This window comes from Homarus americanus, unplaced genomic scaffold (assembly GCF_018991925.1).
Source record: "Homarus americanus isolate GMGI-L3 unplaced genomic scaffold, GMGI_Hamer_2.0 scaffold48745, whole genome shotgun sequence".
NCBI lineage: Eukaryota > Metazoa > Arthropoda > Malacostraca > Decapoda > Nephropidae > Homarus > Homarus americanus.
The window spans coordinates 25,940-44,885 of NW_024745460.1; the positions used below are offsets into that span (position 1 = coordinate 25,940).

Consider the following 18,946-nt stretch of genomic DNA (forward strand, 5'->3'; position numbering starts at 1 on the left):
CTCGATTGCCTTCACTTCCTAAATTGTAATGTCAGGTGCCCGCTTATACCTGGGTGGGTTGGTAGTACTCCTCGCTCGAACCAGTGTTCCTTCAGGACAGGAGGTGAGTGCTGTCTCCACTCAGCCACCGCACACCTTCCCAATAGAGTGACGTCATGTAAACAAGTTCCTCCTCTTAGTTTTTGTTGACGATGAATAATTTTCTACTATTTATTTTTGCCTTTGTATTTTTTTTTCAATATTTATTTATTATAATGTATTTATTTTTGGTTTATGTAATCAATATATTTTTCTAGTTTTTATTCCCTCCAATTTATTTATCCATTGAATTATTTATTTATTTTTCCTTCTACATCTTTACCTGTCATGTTCCATAATTACTCACGTTAGCTCAGGTTATACCAGGTGTAAATCCTGCCTCGGCTGCTCGCTCGTAAATTATGAGGAGGAAACTTTACCACACTATTTAAAAACACACGTCACGTATCTCCAACACTTACCTGTAGGGCACATGTACTGGAATTGGGGAGAAATATACGCGGGCTAAACAGGTGTGGTGGTGGAGAAGGTGTGCTTGACCAGGTGTGCATTAAGTACCACCTGTTGCTAATAAAAATATCATGTCAGAAGATTTTCATTTTTATCGTGTATGTGTGTGACAAACAGACAGACAGACAGACAAACAGAGAGACAGAGAGAGAATAAAATCATCACGTCACACAATTATATCACAGATGACCAGACAAATTTACTTTCCTCTAACTATAATGAATCCCTTAGCATAGAGGGAGAGAGAGAGAGGTGTGTGTCAGCCAGGCCCCTAATGACCACACCGCCAAGTATAAGAATTAATGTAAAATGGTAAAGTTGCTGAGCCTTTTAGGGGAGAATTTTTTATCTCAGATTTGATTATTTTAGGACTTTGGAAAAAAAAATGAGCAGCAAAATTCATATAACTCAACCGAAGCAAAATATAAAACCAATCAGTATTTTATGAACTAAAAATCATCACTATTATAACACAATGAACAGATACATTTAGTTCAGCATCACGTATTGAACTAGTCTTCAGTGAACTGTTAAACACACACACACACACACACACACACACACACAGTAAACACTATAAGTAATAAAACACTTGCAAACACAACACATCACTAAACAATAAACATTAGTAAACATCCTGAGAGACAAACACACTATAAACACCACGAAACACAGACAGTCATTGTATTCACCTTTGCATATAAATTACTCATCATACATCACCTGAGGGACGTTAAACAGAGGTGACGCTCAGGTAGTGTTGTACAATGCTCCCATACCTGATAACGCAGCTGTGGGAATGCTTCGGGTTATTGAGTACTGTAACGTAAGAAATTCAAGAACTGTATTTATATCCTGAAGAAATGATGACGTTATTTTTAAGAGCCTTTTTTTTGTTATGTTTTACACTGTTGAAGTTTCATGGGAGGTACAGGTAGTTATGTATTGGATTCTGTAAGGTATTATTCATGTATTCTTTGTAATTAGATAATTACAGGTGAGTCTTAGGGTGTTTGTTACTTCCGGGTTACGTCACCTTTTATGGGAGTCTCATATTGGGATTTTTTGTCAGGTTTCAGAAGTTTTTGTTTAATATTGGGTGAAGTTGTCTGTAATTGGAGTTATTTGTGTACAGTAATAAACTTCTCTGGCCACGTTGAGAATCTTTTGTCGTGAGGTTTGTTGAGTCCTAGGAAGGCTCCTGTACTGTTTGAGTCCTTGAGGATGATCTGTGACGAGGCTCGGATAATTTGCCACAGTTGTATGGTAACATAAGTAAACAAAGCCTTGGTGCTGGAGGACCTTGTATACCTCTTGTGGGGGGACTGGTGTGCTGGCCGGTGGAATTCGGGCTACAGGAGTCCATGTTTTACGGTGTCTGACCTTTGAGTGTTGCTGAGGCTGAATTTCACTGCTGTGTCTGGCCTGAGACTGGGTTACTGTACTGGGGATCGTGGGGTTTTAGTTGAACATTTGGGTATATCAGAGTCGAGTCTCCAGTAGTGTGGTAGAAGGATAATAAACTTGATGTGATTGTTACAGTAACTTTGTGGTGTTTGGGTTGTGATTGAGGCTTATGTCTCTTTTTATAGAGTTATTTGTGTTTATTTTGGTGCCAAGATAACGTCCATATGTAAAATTGATCAGCGAAGACAACGATTGGTTCTTCGACCTTCGTAAGCTTTATGTCACCCTAAGAATTATTATTGCACATTTGACTGTTTATTGAATAGAAATATGAATATATAAAATTAAAAAACAACGGTTTTGTTCGGTAATATAAGTCACCTCACAAAGGAACGTTGCAATGGTTGCAACAGCATCAAAAGGAAAATGGCGGACGAGTTACGTATAGTAAGGGAGGCGCAAGGCCCCCGCGCCCCGTCTCAGGCGCCGGCCGAGGCCACCACGTGTGACCATAGCGCCCTTCTCTTACACCCTCTCCCTCCCCTCACACACTGCCAACACTCAAGTTATTGTGGATTTTTATTAATTTAGCAACATGCTGAAACCAGTTTAGAACAACATTACTCCATATTCCCAGGAGTCGCCTAAAGAAGGTTTACTCGTGAGTTCTGTTCCCAGTATCTCACACGGCCGCCGCCATTTTGTTGCTGCCTCGGACTACATGCGTGCAATGTTGTATTAAAGCTGGAAGCTTCTGACCAAACACCGTGATGACAGTAGGCGTATTAAACGTGGATTATTAATGTTGTTGTTTCATTTGGTCTCTTTTTTTGTGGTAGCGTGAGGCAGTACCAGTCTGCGATCTCTCCGACCAAGCTGAGGTGTGTTGCCTGGTCATCACTCTCGCTCCTCCTCTAGTAGCTCCCGGCTCATCCACTTCTTCCTCTTTAATAATTACATTAGTTTTCATTTCCAGAGGCACTGCATTTAGGCCTCTGGGAGGTTGAGGACCTCCAGACACAAGGGTGAGTGGCCAATGGTCTGGAGGGCACTGGCCAAGGTCTTGGATCCTTCACCCTCGGGAATCCTCCCTTAAGCACATCCCCCGCCCCTCCGTTCCCCTATCCCCCACTTACCCCCCTTGCCCCCTCCCTGACCCCACCCATCCACTCTCTCCCCCCCCCCGGGTCAAAGAGCCATTGAACTTGAAAATTGTTTGTTTTCACCGAGTGAAAATAACAGTACTGGTTACGAAGAGGAAAGTATTTTTTTTCTACAAGGAAGAACAAGTCTTACACAACACCCGCCTGAGGTGTTCAGTGAATTTTAATGACAAAGGGAGACACGAAGTTCTTTTTGTTTAATGTAATTTTTTTTAATTGATATTGACTGTCCACAAACGAGAAGCTCAATAAGAATATTTAGGGGTGTATGGCAGGAGTCCTTGGCGAGACATGTTTGCTGCAACGACACCCAACAGCTTTAGGCGCTTCCAGACAGAGCTAAAGCTGTAGGTCACCACGGAATTGGGAAATGTGGTTTTGAGATTACAATTGATTTAGTTACGTATATGGCTTTTGAAAACACTAAATAGTTAAGGTCTTTTGGTAACTGGTGGTGTGTCCCAGTCTAGCACCGAGGGAGACATCAACACCGTCCAAGGACATGAACAACAGATAAGGACACTGAAGGTTATGTGAATTAATTCGTCTTGTGTTATCACCCACCAAGGTGTTAGGCCTCTCTGTATCCTCACTATATATGGGAGGTCTATAGCAAGTCACTCATCGAGAACTTTGCATTATTTATATAACTTGAAAGAGTTAAACATATACATGATTGTCTTACCGATATTAAAACACGTACCATTGAATACTTATACGTCAGACAGTGTTTGAATTTACTTGTCTTGTGCATTGGGGTTTGTTCGCGTGGACGGTGTGACAAACATCAACAAACTCGGTATTTTTCTGGCGTTCACAATTCTTGGAAGAACCACAGAACGAAGCAGCTGTGACTGTAAGAAGATAAAAGCTTTGTAGAAGACGGAGGTTAAAGCCAATAATACGGAAAGATAGATGGATGGGTAAGGTAGTGACTGTGTGAGATCATTACCCTGTATAATAAACCTAACTATAGCCTCTGTCTTGGGTGTAGGTTTACCAAGCCCCCGCCAGCGTGTTGACGGTAGTGGTGACCTCCTGTCATTATGTGACTATACCACCTTATCACATGTAATTATCCCCGACTGGCTGAAATCTTAACCCTTCTTTAATGGAGTATATAAGAGGGCGGTTGTTACGCTCTGGGGTGATGATGGTAAACAAAGACATGATACCAGTCATTCGAGAACCAAGATTCTGATCAGTTACAAGTTGATGTATAGTGAACGGAAAATAAAGTCAGTGCTCGCCCTTTTATGGTAAAATAATATTAAGCAAACTTGAATATCAAAACATAAATACAACAAGTGAAGTTATATAGTAAGTGTATTATAACGTCGACTTCTGGCTAATGATAAGTGAAACGCCTTTGATGGCATTTCCTTGATTCCTAGAAGGCCACAGGAACATTTTCTAGTCGTGTTTGTTGCGGAGTTTTTTATCAGCTCTATATTCCACTGTAAGGATTTAAAACTAATATTGACTTTATGGTATTTATTTCAGTTTGTGAGAGGACACGAGTTGCGAGTTAAATATATTTCGATGGTTTAGTGTTTTGTGGTGGTGTGCGTTTGAGGACAATCGACTGACTGGCTATGACAAATGTGATTACGAGTGTTTCTGTTGGTTACCTTATTTCACAAAGTCGCCAGCGGGGGGACCTATCCTGAAGGGAAGGTGCACAGACTGGGTCATTAAAGCGCATCGTAAATATTGAGGTTGTAGCCACCGGACACCACGACAGTGAAAATGACCGCGGGTTCTACATGGCCTTGGTCACTGACACCCGCCGCCTTCCTGTATACCGGCTTGATGGTTCTCTTCAGCGTAGTTCCTGGCCATGTACAAGCTATACTCTTGCGCGTCCCGCCTCTACTACTCCTGTATGTCAACGTGTCGGAATTAATTCATTGAGTATTTTACTTTTATATCACCGATTATAATCTAGTGTCTTGTATCCAGTTGACTATGGCCTTAGTGTTGCGCAACGTCTTCCGCAAGAAGGGCGCGGCGAGGTCTCCACTGACCTTAGACTGACGCCGGCGGGAGTTGTACGTTTATCTCGTCGAGGTCACGGTCCTCCGGTTGTCGACTTCTTACCTCTCACAATTTGCCTTCGTATTTAGGATTCAGTGACCCCCAGATACAATGACCTTCGGGATCTTGAACTTAACCGGTTATTATTTTATGAGATTTAACTTCATGGTGTACGTGGAGTGTACGATCTCATGTACCGGGTGACTTTGTATCATGACAATACGGTAATGAAATAAACACTCCACGATACATTACCAAGCAAGGCACTTTGGCCAACACTGACAGCGGGTGGTAATGGGGGTGAGTGGTATCTTGAGGGTGGTATGAGTTGGCGCCAGGTGATGCCAGGCGTGAATGATGATGTAAACAGCTGTGGGTATTGGATCATGTGACTGGGGGAGAAAGACAGGTGTATGGTCCTGCAGGTGTAAACGCTTAATCATGTAATGAATGAGGAAGACAGGTGTGTGTGACCATGGAGGTGTGTGGTTCTGGAAGGGAGGAAGACAGATGTGTACCACTGTAGTTGTGGGTATGGGCACTAAGCCTTCATAGCCAGCAATAGAAGAGGCAGGTGTATTGTCCAACAGGAGTAATCAAGTAGTTTTGTAACTTGCATGGAAAGGTCAATTAGCAGGAACTTTATACACGGATTGATCACTGACTCAGTTATTCACCTGCCCAAATTTATGCATTAGGGAGGATCAACTGAAGATTAGACACCCCACCTTGTGTCGCCTGATAATTAAACACCTTAACCTAATCACCATCAAATAGTTAGGGTGATCCAATACATCTCTCTCTCTCTCTCTGTCACATGATACAAATTGGTGTTTCCTTATATCTTTAAATATATCAAAGTAATTAGGACACTATTCACATGTTAATTAATATAACTGAGGGCCATAAGTAACCACTCATTATGGTTAAGGAAACGCTGGTTAGAGTTAGTTATGAGAGAGATTTGTGATTAATTATACAAAAAGGTTATTTTTGTTTATTTTTATCGCTGTTTATAGTTATTTCTTTTTGCGGTTTTTTCTGTTTTTAATTAATTTGTTTGTATTGTTTTTGTTTTTTATTTGTTTTTGTTATCACTTCTTTACCTTCGTTGCTGTCAGTCTTCATTTCTATCTGTTTATTTAATATTTTTCTTTATAATTTTTTATGTATTTTTTTTCATTAGTCTTCAAGAGTTTATTTTTTTATTCTTTCATTTTATTGTTCGCTTCTTTTTATCGTCTTTTCCACTTGTTCTTTCGTTCATTCAATTGCTTTCACTCTCACTCTTCTTCATTCATTTGCTTTCACTCTCACTCTTCTTCATTCATTTGCTTTCACTCTCCTTTTATGTTTAAAGTTTTCACTATTTTACTTTTATTTCGTATTTTGTCTTGTTTTCAATCATCTATTCCGTCTGTGTCTTCATTTGTCTTAGTTTTCCTTTTTCATTATCTTTATTGTTTTATTTTCCTCTTGCCTCTTATTTTATGCATTTGTCTCTCTCTCTCTCTCTCTCTCTCTCTCTCTCTCTTGTCCTACCCTCAATGGCCAATGACCCCCACACCTGAAATCCATCCCCCACCCCCTCCTTCCCAGGTACCGATGCCCCCCCCTCCCAGGTAAGGTCTTCTCCCAGATTTCACGTCTCAGAAATTACAGTTTTAGACACCTGCATATATAATTGGGTGCTGGAAGGTATGGTGAGCTTGGTGTCCGCTGAGGGTGACTACTACTATTACTATTACTACTACTACTATTACTACTACATAGCTAACTGGCTAACTGTAATAAAAAACTCGCGTGTGTACGTTTCCACGCCGCCAGTACCAACAAATTACTTAATGATTTTTAATGTAACACGACAAACAATAATTGCTGGCAGATTTTTTTTCCCACTGGGTAACTTAGACAAAGTACTTGTTAATGCGAATTTAACGCGATAACAACTACAACAGGCGTGTTTATATAACTCTTAAGTATGGTTAGCAGAGAGTAAAATAATCAGAGGGTTAATAAATGGTCTGACGACTAATTATAAAAAAGAATGGGCCCCCTAGAGCGCCGCCATTGCCCTCTGGTGGTGTTGGGGCCGAACCTCCCATCCTCTTCCCCCGGCCCACCACACCAAAACAAAGGCTAATTATATCAACGATTCACTCAGAGCTTGTTTCATAATAATGGTGATGGTTATGGTGATTGTAATTGTCTTGTTATGAATGATGACGATAGTAAGGGTGATTTTCTCCTTCATGTGTTGTATATATATCAACCATAGATTATAAACAGTGGTAACTAAAGAGATTGTGAAAATATATATATATATTGTTGAATTGGGAGCAGCATCTCTCTCTCTCTCTCTCTCAACTGTAATGGTAGTTAACTTGCTTCGTTGTCGTGGTGGTAAGTAATTATCAGACAAGTCGTTGATAACCTGGACTGGGTCGGAAGAGCTCTCTGCGTGGCTATGAAACGTCATTAATGTATAAATAACTAAGACATGTTTATATTGCTGGAATATTTACTGTTTGTCTTGTCTTATTTCTCTTCCTGCTTTTTATCTCCTGTTTTATTTCCTTCCTCCTCTTATTCCTTCCCTTCCTTCCTCTTCTTTCTTCCTGTTTCTCTTCCGTCTTCCTCTTCTTTCTCTTCCTTCCTATTTTTTATCCTTCCTCCTCTTCCTCCCTCCTGTTTCTCTTCCTTCTCTTTCTTATCCTTCCTCTTCCTTCCTCGTCTTCCCCTTCCTTCCTCTCTCTTCCTTCCTCCACTAACTACACCCTGCATCTTGTACCCTCAACACTTCCCGCACTGCTTCCCTTGAGAGCCTGGTCATGTACCGAGGCATTCATCCACCTTCCTAAAGATACTTTTGCCTTAACCCCAAAGTTGAACTGTGTTTTTGCCTGCGTTTAAACAATTAGCTTTCCGCCTCTCATGACCTGACTGATGGAGTTTTGCTTATTTCTTCTTCTTGTTAGTCTTCTTCCAGCGCGCCTTCGCAGACAATGACCAATTCTTCGTTATTTTTATTTTTTTTCCTTAACCTGGAATAGATACATTTGCTCCTCCTAACAAATATTATGCTTGACCCGCTTCTCTTTCTGGAACTCCTTAACTTACTGTAGAGCGACAGTGTATAGAACCCGGAAAACATAAAGTCGGGTGTATTATGTGTTACTAACCACACTGCGACCAAGAACTAATAGGAGACAAGTGAGATAGTTGTACACATGGGTGACTATTGTTTACACAGAGAGGCAGTTCACCCCCTTAGGTGCTGGAGGATATAACAACTTATCTGTCTCTACGATGACAGTGTTAGGTTGACATAGCGGCCGTAAAAATCACATGCTGAACTTTCATTAAGGGACGTGGGAAGATCCAAGTGAGGAGCGAGACTTATCAGCTACAACAACAAGGGAAGAATGATATTGTTGGCCACGACTGGAAGAACAGGCGTCACCTCGGGGTATTGCATTACGTTTTTATATGACGTTTATACAACATCCTGTGGAGTGAAGGGGGAAGGGGGGAGAGGGACGCTGAGGTAGTAACAACACCCTCCATCACCTGCTCCCACCCCTCACCATGCCCTCCATACGTTGCCCACAGCCACAACCTCCAGCAGAAGAGAAGTAGGACCAGACCTGTGGGGTGTGTGATCAGCGTTTATCATCTAATTAGAGAGAGGAGCGTGCAATGATCCGCCCCTAACACCACACGCCCGGGCTACCGATTCAATAGCATAATGAGTGGTTTAGCGACAGCGGTTGTCTCGTTGGAGTATATATTAGCCGGTGGTTGTGCCTGGTACGTGGTGGCCAGGACCTCGCTCGACCCCCCGGCGGACGTGGTGCTGCTGGCCTGGGCCGCAGTGCCTGGTACGCCATGGCTCACCTTCCCCCTTTTCCTCCTCCCCCTCCTCTTCTTTCTTCTTCAGCTTCTTCCTCTGGCCCTAGGCCAGAGCTGCTGCTGATGGGAAGGGGAAGTGGAGGTACACCTGGGGGGTAGTGAAGTGGAGGTACACCTCGGGGGTAGTGAAGTGGAGGTACACCTCGGGGGTAGTGAAGTGGAGGTACACCTCGGGGGTAGTGAAGTGGAGGTACACCTCGGGAGTAGTGAAGTGGAGGTACACCTCGGGGGTAGTGAAGTGGAGGTACACCTCGGGGGTAGTGAAGTGGAGGTACACCTCGGGGTTAAGGAGAAGGGGGTGGTTAAGGGTATACTAAAGTCGGGGTAAATGTGAGGTGTGGTATAAGTGTGTGAGGTGTGGTATAAGTGTGAGAGGTGTGGTATAAGTGTGAGAGGTGTGGTATAAGTGTGAGAGGTGTGGTATAAGTGTGAGAGGTGTGGTATAAGTGTGAGAGGTGTGGTATACGTGTGAGAGGTGTGGTATAAGTGTGTGTGTGCGAGGTGTGATGTAGGGTAAGTGGAGGTACTGTATATCCGTGAGTGTGATGGTGATGGTGCTGGCGCCTTTGATGTCTGCTCCGTACAAGGTGCCACGGCTGTCACCCCGTACATCACAGCTCCGGTATCCTGTTGACCTCAAATATGCGTTCAGCCTCCATTAGGAACCTTGGGTTGGCCCCGGGGTCCAGACAGGGCTCCTTCTGTCCGTCCCCAGGGGCCCTTCTGCTCTCCTAATGAACCTAAACATCACGGTCGCCCTCAGGTCCTTTTTAACGAAATGAAGAGTGGAATATTGGAGGCGGTCAGACATATATGACCTGGGACCCCGAGGTTGGTCCCTTCATGATGTATAGAGGGAGGGGAGGGAGGTGATGGTGAGTTTAGTGTAGAAGTTAACTTGACGTGAAATCAGATTAAGGATAGAATGGCGGGATTCGATTCAGTTTATGGAGGTTTGTCTAGTGTAGGAAGTGACGATGAATGAACCAAGAGAGGAAGAACGAGGGAAACTGTCCTGCAAGTGAGGGGAATCTTCTTGAAAAGTGATTTTGACACAATAGGAACCATACTATGAAGTGTGGTTAGGTGGTTCTGTAATTGGCTGGACATCCTCGGCGTATACTGTCGGGTTCCGTCAAGAAGGCTGGCGAAGCTCCTCAACCAATGACGACCATGAATGAGATAATGTTTACTTTTGTGGGAGTCAGGAACCATTTAAGTCAGAATTAACCTTTGAAAAATACTGATATTTATAATGGTGTATGTTAGTTATTTATAACAAGAATAAATTCGATTACCTTAGTTACTGTGTAAGGGTTGGTGAGTGGTGGGTGACGACCTTCACTTTCTAGAGGATAATCTCCATGGCGGCTTCCTGGTGTGGACGGTGACCGATGTTGACCTCCTCTCCCGGGTAGGTTGTCGTGGCCGGGTGTGTGTTCACGAGCGAATATTTTATCAGGATTTTGAATGACTTTTTGAAGCCACGAGAGACCATTTATGAAGGGGTTTGATACTGTGAATGGACGGCCGGAATATTTCTTTATTTTGAATATTTTTAAAGTCTGTAAAAGAAGCCGCTCTTAGTTAATAACTTTAGTGAACACAGAACATTTTTTTATGAATAACAATTGTAGATTTTTTTTTTCAAACCAAAATCTTGAACTTGTTGTCCACCACAACACATTGGGGCTGCTGTTAATTTTAATTCAGGCAGAGACAACACATAACTTTTAGTCTTTTAATATTCGAGATGGGTGAATTATTTATGTTAACCGTCAGTGTTTACCTGCACTAGAGGTTCATGTATGGACCATATAATAATAATAATAATAATAATAATAATAATAATAATAATAATAATAATAATAGACTTGCTGTATATTTCTCAGCATCGGGTAAATATAACCACTGTATCTCAGAGTACAATAAACCAGGTATATTACACAATTTATTACAGTACGAACATGGAGTCGTGTGTGTGTGTGTGTGTGTGTTTAGAGATACATTGGGGGAAAGGATGAGGTGCCATGGAGTTCGTGTCAGGAGGTGTGTGCCGGGAGAAAGATGCTCATGTGAGTAATTACTCTTAAGTGCTGCCACGTGTCTCATGCGTCACGCACTCTTACGCGGCTCACGCCCACCTCCATGCCCAGCCCGAACCCCAAATCCACGACCAGCCGAACACCCACACCCCACCTCCGCAACCCCCCCTCCCCCCCCGGCGCCAAATTCTACTCCGAGCCCTGAACCTAAGTATACTGAAACTCGCGCGCCCACAACCACACTACGGGACAAGAGTGGACCCATAAAAAGTTAACACAAAACATAACACATCAAGTGAGAAGGTGATCCCGGGGACCTCCTCCAGGCCCAGTCACCACCACCACCACCACCGTAAACACACCTGCCACCCTGGGCGAGGTAGAGGGGTGATTTAGGGGTACTTAAAGATCAACGAAAAGGTTCAAGAAGACTCAGACGGCTCTCAGTCCTCCTAGAAGGAGCATGGAGAGCTACGGACACCACCACCAGCTATGGGCAGCCTTCCGTGGTTGAGACGCGGGCGAGAGACGACACTTCTGTATTCGCCAAGGTTATGGTCGAGTAATGTTGTATTTACGTCGTTGTGCCAAAATGTAAAAGTAACATTTCTTTTAATAGTAATTCGGTACCGTCCTTAAATTTTCAAAATATTCTACAATGTAACTCAGCACTATATATATGTATACAGTGTATATATATTATCTTACTAGAGCTAACAAGACATAAGTTTTAGTGAGTTGTCTTGTGTTCTATGTTTATTTCTCAAAGCGGTACAGCATCTGTAGCCATAAACCATTAGTCACGGTAACAAATCTGTGTGGTGTATATCACAACACGACCCGACCAGTGCTCCTTAAGTTATAATGGAAGATTTGTGGCCGAGAATCTGCGGTGCCCGGGGCGTGGCCGAGGGAGGGACCCAAGGCACAGTACCCGAGGTCCTTACCAGCTCGCGACGTCTCCACTTGCTACCCCCCCCCCCCTCACCCTTCCTCTATTGCTGCAGGGATGCTGCCGATGTTCCCGTGGCTGTTGTTGTCATTGTTGTTATGACGGGGATGCGGTGGTGTGTTGTGTACTGGAGTTACAACCACTACACCAGGGGAGGGCGGCCATATTGGTTAACCCTTTTGCCGAATGTGATTTTGTTGATGGCCAGTGGTGGTGATGGTGATGATAGTGTTAGCCGGTGGTGGTGATGGTGATGATAGTGTTAGCCAGTGGTGGTGATGGTGATGATAGTGTTAGCCAGTGGTGGTGATGGAGATGATAGTGTTAGCCATTGGTGGTGATGGTGATGATGTTAGCCAGTGGTGGTGATGGTGATGATAGTGTTAGCCAGTGGTGGTGATGGTGATGATAGTGTTAGCCAGTGGTGGTGATGCCAGTGGTGGTGATGGTGATGATAGTGTTAGCCAGTGGTGGTGATGGTGATGATGTTAGCCAGTGTGGTGATGGTGATGATAGTGTTAGCCAGTGGTGGTGATGGTGATGATAGTGTTGCCAGTGGTGGTGATGGAGATGATGGTGTTATGTGGTGATGGTGATGATGTAGCCAGTGGTGGTGATGGTGATGATAGTGTTAGCCATGGTGGTGATGGTGATGATAGTGGTGTGATGGTGGGTGGTGATGGTGATGATGTTTAGCCAGTGGTGGTGATGGTGATGATAGTGTTAGCCAGTGGTGGTGATGGAGATGATAGTGTTAGCCAGTGGTGGTGATGGTGATGATGTTAGCCAGTGGTGGTGATGGTGATGATAGTGTTAGCCAGTGGTGGTGATGATGATAGTGTTAGCCAGTGATGGTGATTGATATTTGGTAATGAATCATTGTGCATGGTAATGGTGTGGTCGTGGGTGAGAGTAATGGTGTATGGTGATGGTGTGGTCGTGGGTGAGAGTAATCGTGTGGTCGTGGGTGAGAGTAATGGTGTATGGTGATGGTGTGGTCGTGGGTGAGAGTAATGGTGTATGGTGATGGTGTGGTCGTGGGTGAGAGTAATGGTGTATGGTGATGGTGTAGTCGTGGGTGAGAGTAATGGTGTGGTCGTGGGTGAGAGTAATGGTGTGGTCGTGGGTGAGAGTAATGGTGTGGTCGTTATGAGAGATAATAAGAAAGTTATCGTGGTTTCATTTCATAATATATAAGAGTTATAATATTCTTGACACGATAACTAACCTTTATTTTTTTATTTTTTTATTTATATTGTTAATTTATTGTTTACATTTTACGTATTGCCTCTGTATATATCAATTATAATTTAAGTTTGTGTTGAGTGTTGTGATGGCAATATGTTGGCTGGTGGTGGCGTGGGGTAATGTATAATGTTAGGGTCGTCAGTTTTACGTGTTGATTGTGGTTGACTGTGGTTGATTCTGGTGGTTATTTCTAATGGTGCTGATTGGTTTAATGCCTGTTTCCTCTCGCTTGATAATGGTGTCTCTGCTTTATAATAGTGGTACCCCCTTTATACTGCATTGTTTGTTAGGATAATGGTGGTGATGGCGCGTGTTGCTACGGATGGTGTAATGGTGGGACTGTACTGCAGTGGTTTTTAAGTGTTGATTGTTCCCATTAATAGTTGGTTGGTTGGTAGTTTTGGTCATTGGTATTAACTGTGTGTGTGTGTGTGTGTGTGTGTGTTTATACCCGTCGTCGTCTTATGTGTTGGACTGGTTCTTTGTGTCTCCCAGATTTAGAACATAATTATCAGTCCATTATTTCTGTTATTATTGTTTTCTCTACAGACGGTCATAATTCTTACGCCCCTTTGTCCTACCCTCGTGACCGGTTTTGGTAAAGCTGGCGAAGTTTTGATTATATATATATATATATATATATATATATATATATATATATATATATATATATATATATATATATATATATATATATATATATATATATATATATATATTTTTTTTTACGTTTCTGCCTCATATCCATTGTTAACAAATGCATCAGATATTGAAATATGTCATCTTGCCTCTAGAATGACGTCTTGACGCCGAATCTAATCAGAAAATTCGTCACACAGTTACGTGCTGACGTTTCAACTGTCCGCCCAATCTGTCAATGGCTCAATTATATCCTCCAAAAAATGTGTAATTCTCCGGAAAATTGGACTAGCATATTTCATCGTGGCCGGCGGGACAAGTATAACATCCATGATCACACGACCCACCATCAATTTGTGGCGCATAACCTTTGAAGGGTAAAATCTCATCTGGCAAAGTGGAGTGAAGGGCGTTTAGGCATGAAGTAGTCCCGTGTCCCCCAGTGGTGCTTACCATCCAGCGATATCCCCACGCCAGCCCTGCACCTGCACCCCCGCCCCGCCCCCACGCCCACCACCCATGGCTAGGAATTAGTCTCCATCAGCAGTCTCCTGCCCGTGTAATGTGAAGAGGTGTGGGCAAGGTGTTGGTTGAGGACCAGGTTTAGGGAGGACAGTTGATGCCCCTGGTGTTCTGCTACCGTGATATGGCATGTCCTTGTGCTTGCCTTCCTCAGTTGCCCCTAGCCAGTTCAAGTAAGATATAATAGGATATATTTGAGTCTACGTTAGGGTTCCATAATTTAGAATTGTTAAACTTTCACAACTCATGATGCCCAGGTTCGATACCAGGGCCACGTAGGGTTGATGAGATGTTATTGATTATTATGATGGTCAGACGCAGACGGCCAATATCACTACTGTCTCGAATTAACAAACCGCTTGCGTCTAGGATGACACTTTTTACTTTCGTTCGTAAAGTTTTAGTGGAGTAGCACTTGGTCCCATGAGCTCGCCAACACCAAGTACTGTACGTAGAGGGTATTAGCACTGACTGGAAATTGTCGTGTCAAGTCCTCGCCCAGACTGACCACCGATTAATTAATTATTGGAGGTAAGATTTCCACCACCTACCACAATCCACCTGACCTCCCCCTACCACAATCCACCTGACCTCCCCCTACCACAATCCACCTGACCTCCCCCTCCCACACTCATTATCTGCAGGTGTTACATTTTACGGATCTTAGCAGTTTCTGTTTCTTGAATATTGTTGGTAGACAATTTTCTGTTACCTTATTTATATAAGTATTACTTAACAAAATCGAAGAATTGCTACGTAAATTAATCGATTTTTTTTCTGTTCGTACCCTAGCGTCCTCAGTATCCCCACCTCTACGAATCACAATTGGTCGGCGTCAGATATAGCTCGGCACTGTACACTTTTAATCAGCCTCGGTGTGACTGTGTAGCAATGTGGTAATAGGGTGTGTCATAGGAGGGAAGATCAGCTAAAACTAATGGCCCATCACTTTTTTGGTAGATTTTAGTGTATATAAACAGAAAATAATTTCAGTTTCAATATTTTGCAACCTTTTGCTAAGTAAGTTTTAGCGTGAAATTTATCGAAAATCTAACGTACAGCTGCATTAGTGCATTACAATTAAATAGTGAACATTGCTTTCTGACTTCATTCTTTAACAACCCAACTAACAATATTTTTTCTGTTTCAGATTCTGATGCATTTATAAGTTGATAATATTTGCGATGGCTGCTTGTGTCAGGACGAGGAACCAAAAATCCAGCCATCTCAGTCACTATCTTGGGTCTGGGAGAGAGCTCCTGAAGTCGGAGTTGCCTACATTGAGAGATGCTTTGAGATACGGTGTTTTAATCAGGCAAATCAGTGAAAAGAACCAAAGAACTTACACAAAGGCATTGCCAGTGATATGACCAAAACTGTCTTGGCACAGTACACTCTGGCTAACGCTCAGTTCAAGCCTCCAGTCATAACAAGTCAGAAGAAGATTAGTGAGAGACTGCTAGCCAGTTGGGAAAAGGCAAGAGATATCTCTCTTGGGAGAGGAAAACTTGCAGTTTAGGACAGCTTTGCCAAGCAACTGGACCAGTTATTTGACATAATTACTTGCAAGTGCCCAATTGGTCTCTGTCCTGAGTTTGGATGCGATCGTGACTGTAAATCCGAGGCCCAGATCTCCTGTATTTGCAAGCGTGAACTGAAGATTCCTGTGATCGAACTGGCATTTGTCAAAGCACAGAGAGAGAAGACTGGCAGTATAGGGGCTCTCATGATTTCTAGCCAAGATATTCCGGAGTCCAAGAGACAGGAGGCTGCCACAGAGAGACAGAAGAGAAGAGTTGCCGAGGAAAAGAGACTTGAGAAGGCCCAGGGTGAGGCAAAAAAGGCCGATGATTGGAGTCAAGCTGATTCAGAGTTTAATGACTTCCCCATGGCTGATCCGAGTGCTGACCAGGAGAATGGTGACTTTGTCCCTAACCCAGAAAATAATGATCCCAAACCTTCCAGGCATAAGATTCGAAATAGGAAAGATATCCCGAGCATAGCTCTGGCCAGCATGCGACACCACACTGGTCTCAGATAAACTGCAGAGATAGCAACAGCTGCCTGGACTGACGGTGGTTTGATAACACCTGATGATGTTCACCTGGTGATAGATCATAACAAAGTAAGGAGAGCTCAGGAGAAACTTGTCAGTAACCTGGAAGAGGAGTTTGATAAGGGGATAAGAGAAAATGGAATCAATTGTTTGTTCTTTGATGGGAGAAGGGATGACACTAAAGTGTTCATGAAAGTTGGAGATTCTGACTAGTTGTTCCCTGCCATGGTGAAGGAGGAGGCTTTTCTCCTGCTGCAGTGAACGGGAGGGCTGTTGTGGCATTTCACTCCAGAGAAAAAGATGACATCAGGAAACCAGCTGAGATAGTGGCAGATAACATTGTGAACTGGCTCAGAGAGGAACGTAGACCAGACCCTGCAGGCCATTGGAGGGGACAGCACCAACACGAACACAGGGTGGCAAGAGGGGGTCATACAGTGGATAGAGCGGAAGATTGGGAGGAAGCTGGTCTGGATTGTTTGTGACCTCCACACCAACGAGTTGCCACTCAGACATCTGATCCAGGAGCTGGATGGCAAGACTCTTTCAAACAACAGATGGTCTGGTCCTCTTGGCAAGATGCTGGACTCTGCCACTGAGTTAGAAATAAATCCGAGCTTTGAAAAAGTCACAGTTGGCCCTACACTCGTTGAGCTTGCACATACTGTCATTGACGACCTGAGTACTGACCAGTACTATGATTACATGATTTGCAGTGCCATCAAAACTGGGGTCATGCCTGATCGACTTGCTTACCTGCAGATAGGTCCAGTCTCACATTCTAGGTGGCTCACAACGGCTCTCAGGTTCTGCAGAATTTGGGTGCAGCTCATCATAAACTGAAGAGACCAGCTTCACAACCTGAGACTTGTGTCCAATTCATCGTGAGTGTCTACTTGCCATTGGTTCAACTTTTAGTCCAAGTCATCGTTCTCCAAAGGTCCGAGGCATGTTCTCTTCCGGCAGGCTCCTGAGGTGTCAGCCAAGGAGGTTGTTCAGATTGTGGAGCAGACTGTGGGGAGATCTTTACCGGCATCTTCATCCCGAGCAGTTCTGCAGACAATGCTCTGCAGTAGGATGGGGAGAAAGAGTGTGATCAAAAAGATGCTTGGATGCTGTGAGACTTATATGAAGTTCCTGGCGCAGCGTTCCTTCAGGGGTCAGGAAGACTCCTGAAATCCAATCTAGGTGCCAAGACCCTCACTGATCTCCACTTATATCTGGATAACATCCAGAGCTGTGATGAGCCCCCTCTTACCTGCAGCCTCACCAATGTTCAAGTCAGAGTTTTCCTGGACAACCCCATGCATGTCCCTGCCTGGCCCTCGCACACCCAGAGTATAGAGCGTTGTGTACAGCAAGTGAGCGAGGCCAGCAGTCACGTGTACAGCCAGGAGAGGAGGGAAGGCTACATCCGAGCTCAGGTGGTCAGCAGGGAGGTGATGAGTAAAAACAGAAGCAAGAAAGACATGTTCTCTATGGTGTGCAACAACACGAATTAAGTAATGTAGTAAAACCGGTTTTTTGTATTTGATGATTTTGTTTTCTAAAGGCATATTAAATTTAATAAATGTGTATCCAGAATCATTCGTTTCACTATTCTGGATCATTTTCATCCTAATAAATTAACCTGATACATTTACTTTACTTTAAATAAGCTATTTAGTGGTGTTGGTAAAAGGGTGGGAATACTGAATTTTCATAAGATTTCAAGTTAAAATTTACCTAGCAAAAAATGAAAACTTTTCAAATCTGAAGATATCACATGATTCTGCACATAGAACTACATCATTAATACCATGGGCCGATTTTTCAAACTAAAAAAAAAAAAAAATTCGCCTCCGTATGACACACCCTAATGTGGTAATGTTTTTGTTTTTTAGTTGGTGTAAAGTTAGTGTTTTAATTTCGGTAGTACTTAAACATGCCATACAGAACACTACGCCATATTCTAATATTTTTTTCTTTAATGCAGGCACTTTTGTAGAGTAAAAAAATAATTACTATTGACCTCAGAATATCTCCTAATATCAATTGCACATGGCTTCAATATGGCCTCAAAATGCCCACGATATTGGCCAGATTTAAAAAAAAAATCTGACGTACCAATTGTCAGCAGGAAACCAGAGACATCTGTGTTTTACTCGCGACAAAATTGAATAGCCATTAAATATGAAACTCTCCCCAGTCCATCTTTACGAAATTTGTGTTTGTTCAATAATTAGAGAAAGACAAATTACAGCTTCTTATGAATGTCCAGGTCATGTATGATATAATTAGGGTCTTCCAACTAATTTACATATAAGAGCTGTGGCCCATATTAAAGTAATAAATTGTGGAGGGGTGTACATAAACCTGTGTCAGTCTAATCTTCTTTGTAACATACATATCCATGTTTTATATTAATACTGTACTC

At 43.0% G+C, this 18,946-nt stretch overlaps 1 protein-coding gene across 1 annotated transcript in view; it reads left to right on the forward strand.

Moving 5' to 3' along the window:
• Positions 1-18,946, forward strand: part of LOC121878701 (cyclic AMP response element-binding protein A-like) — a gene marked incomplete at its 5' end in the record, with an annotated part of 51,467 nt that overhangs the window by 21,313 nt on the left and 11,208 nt on the right.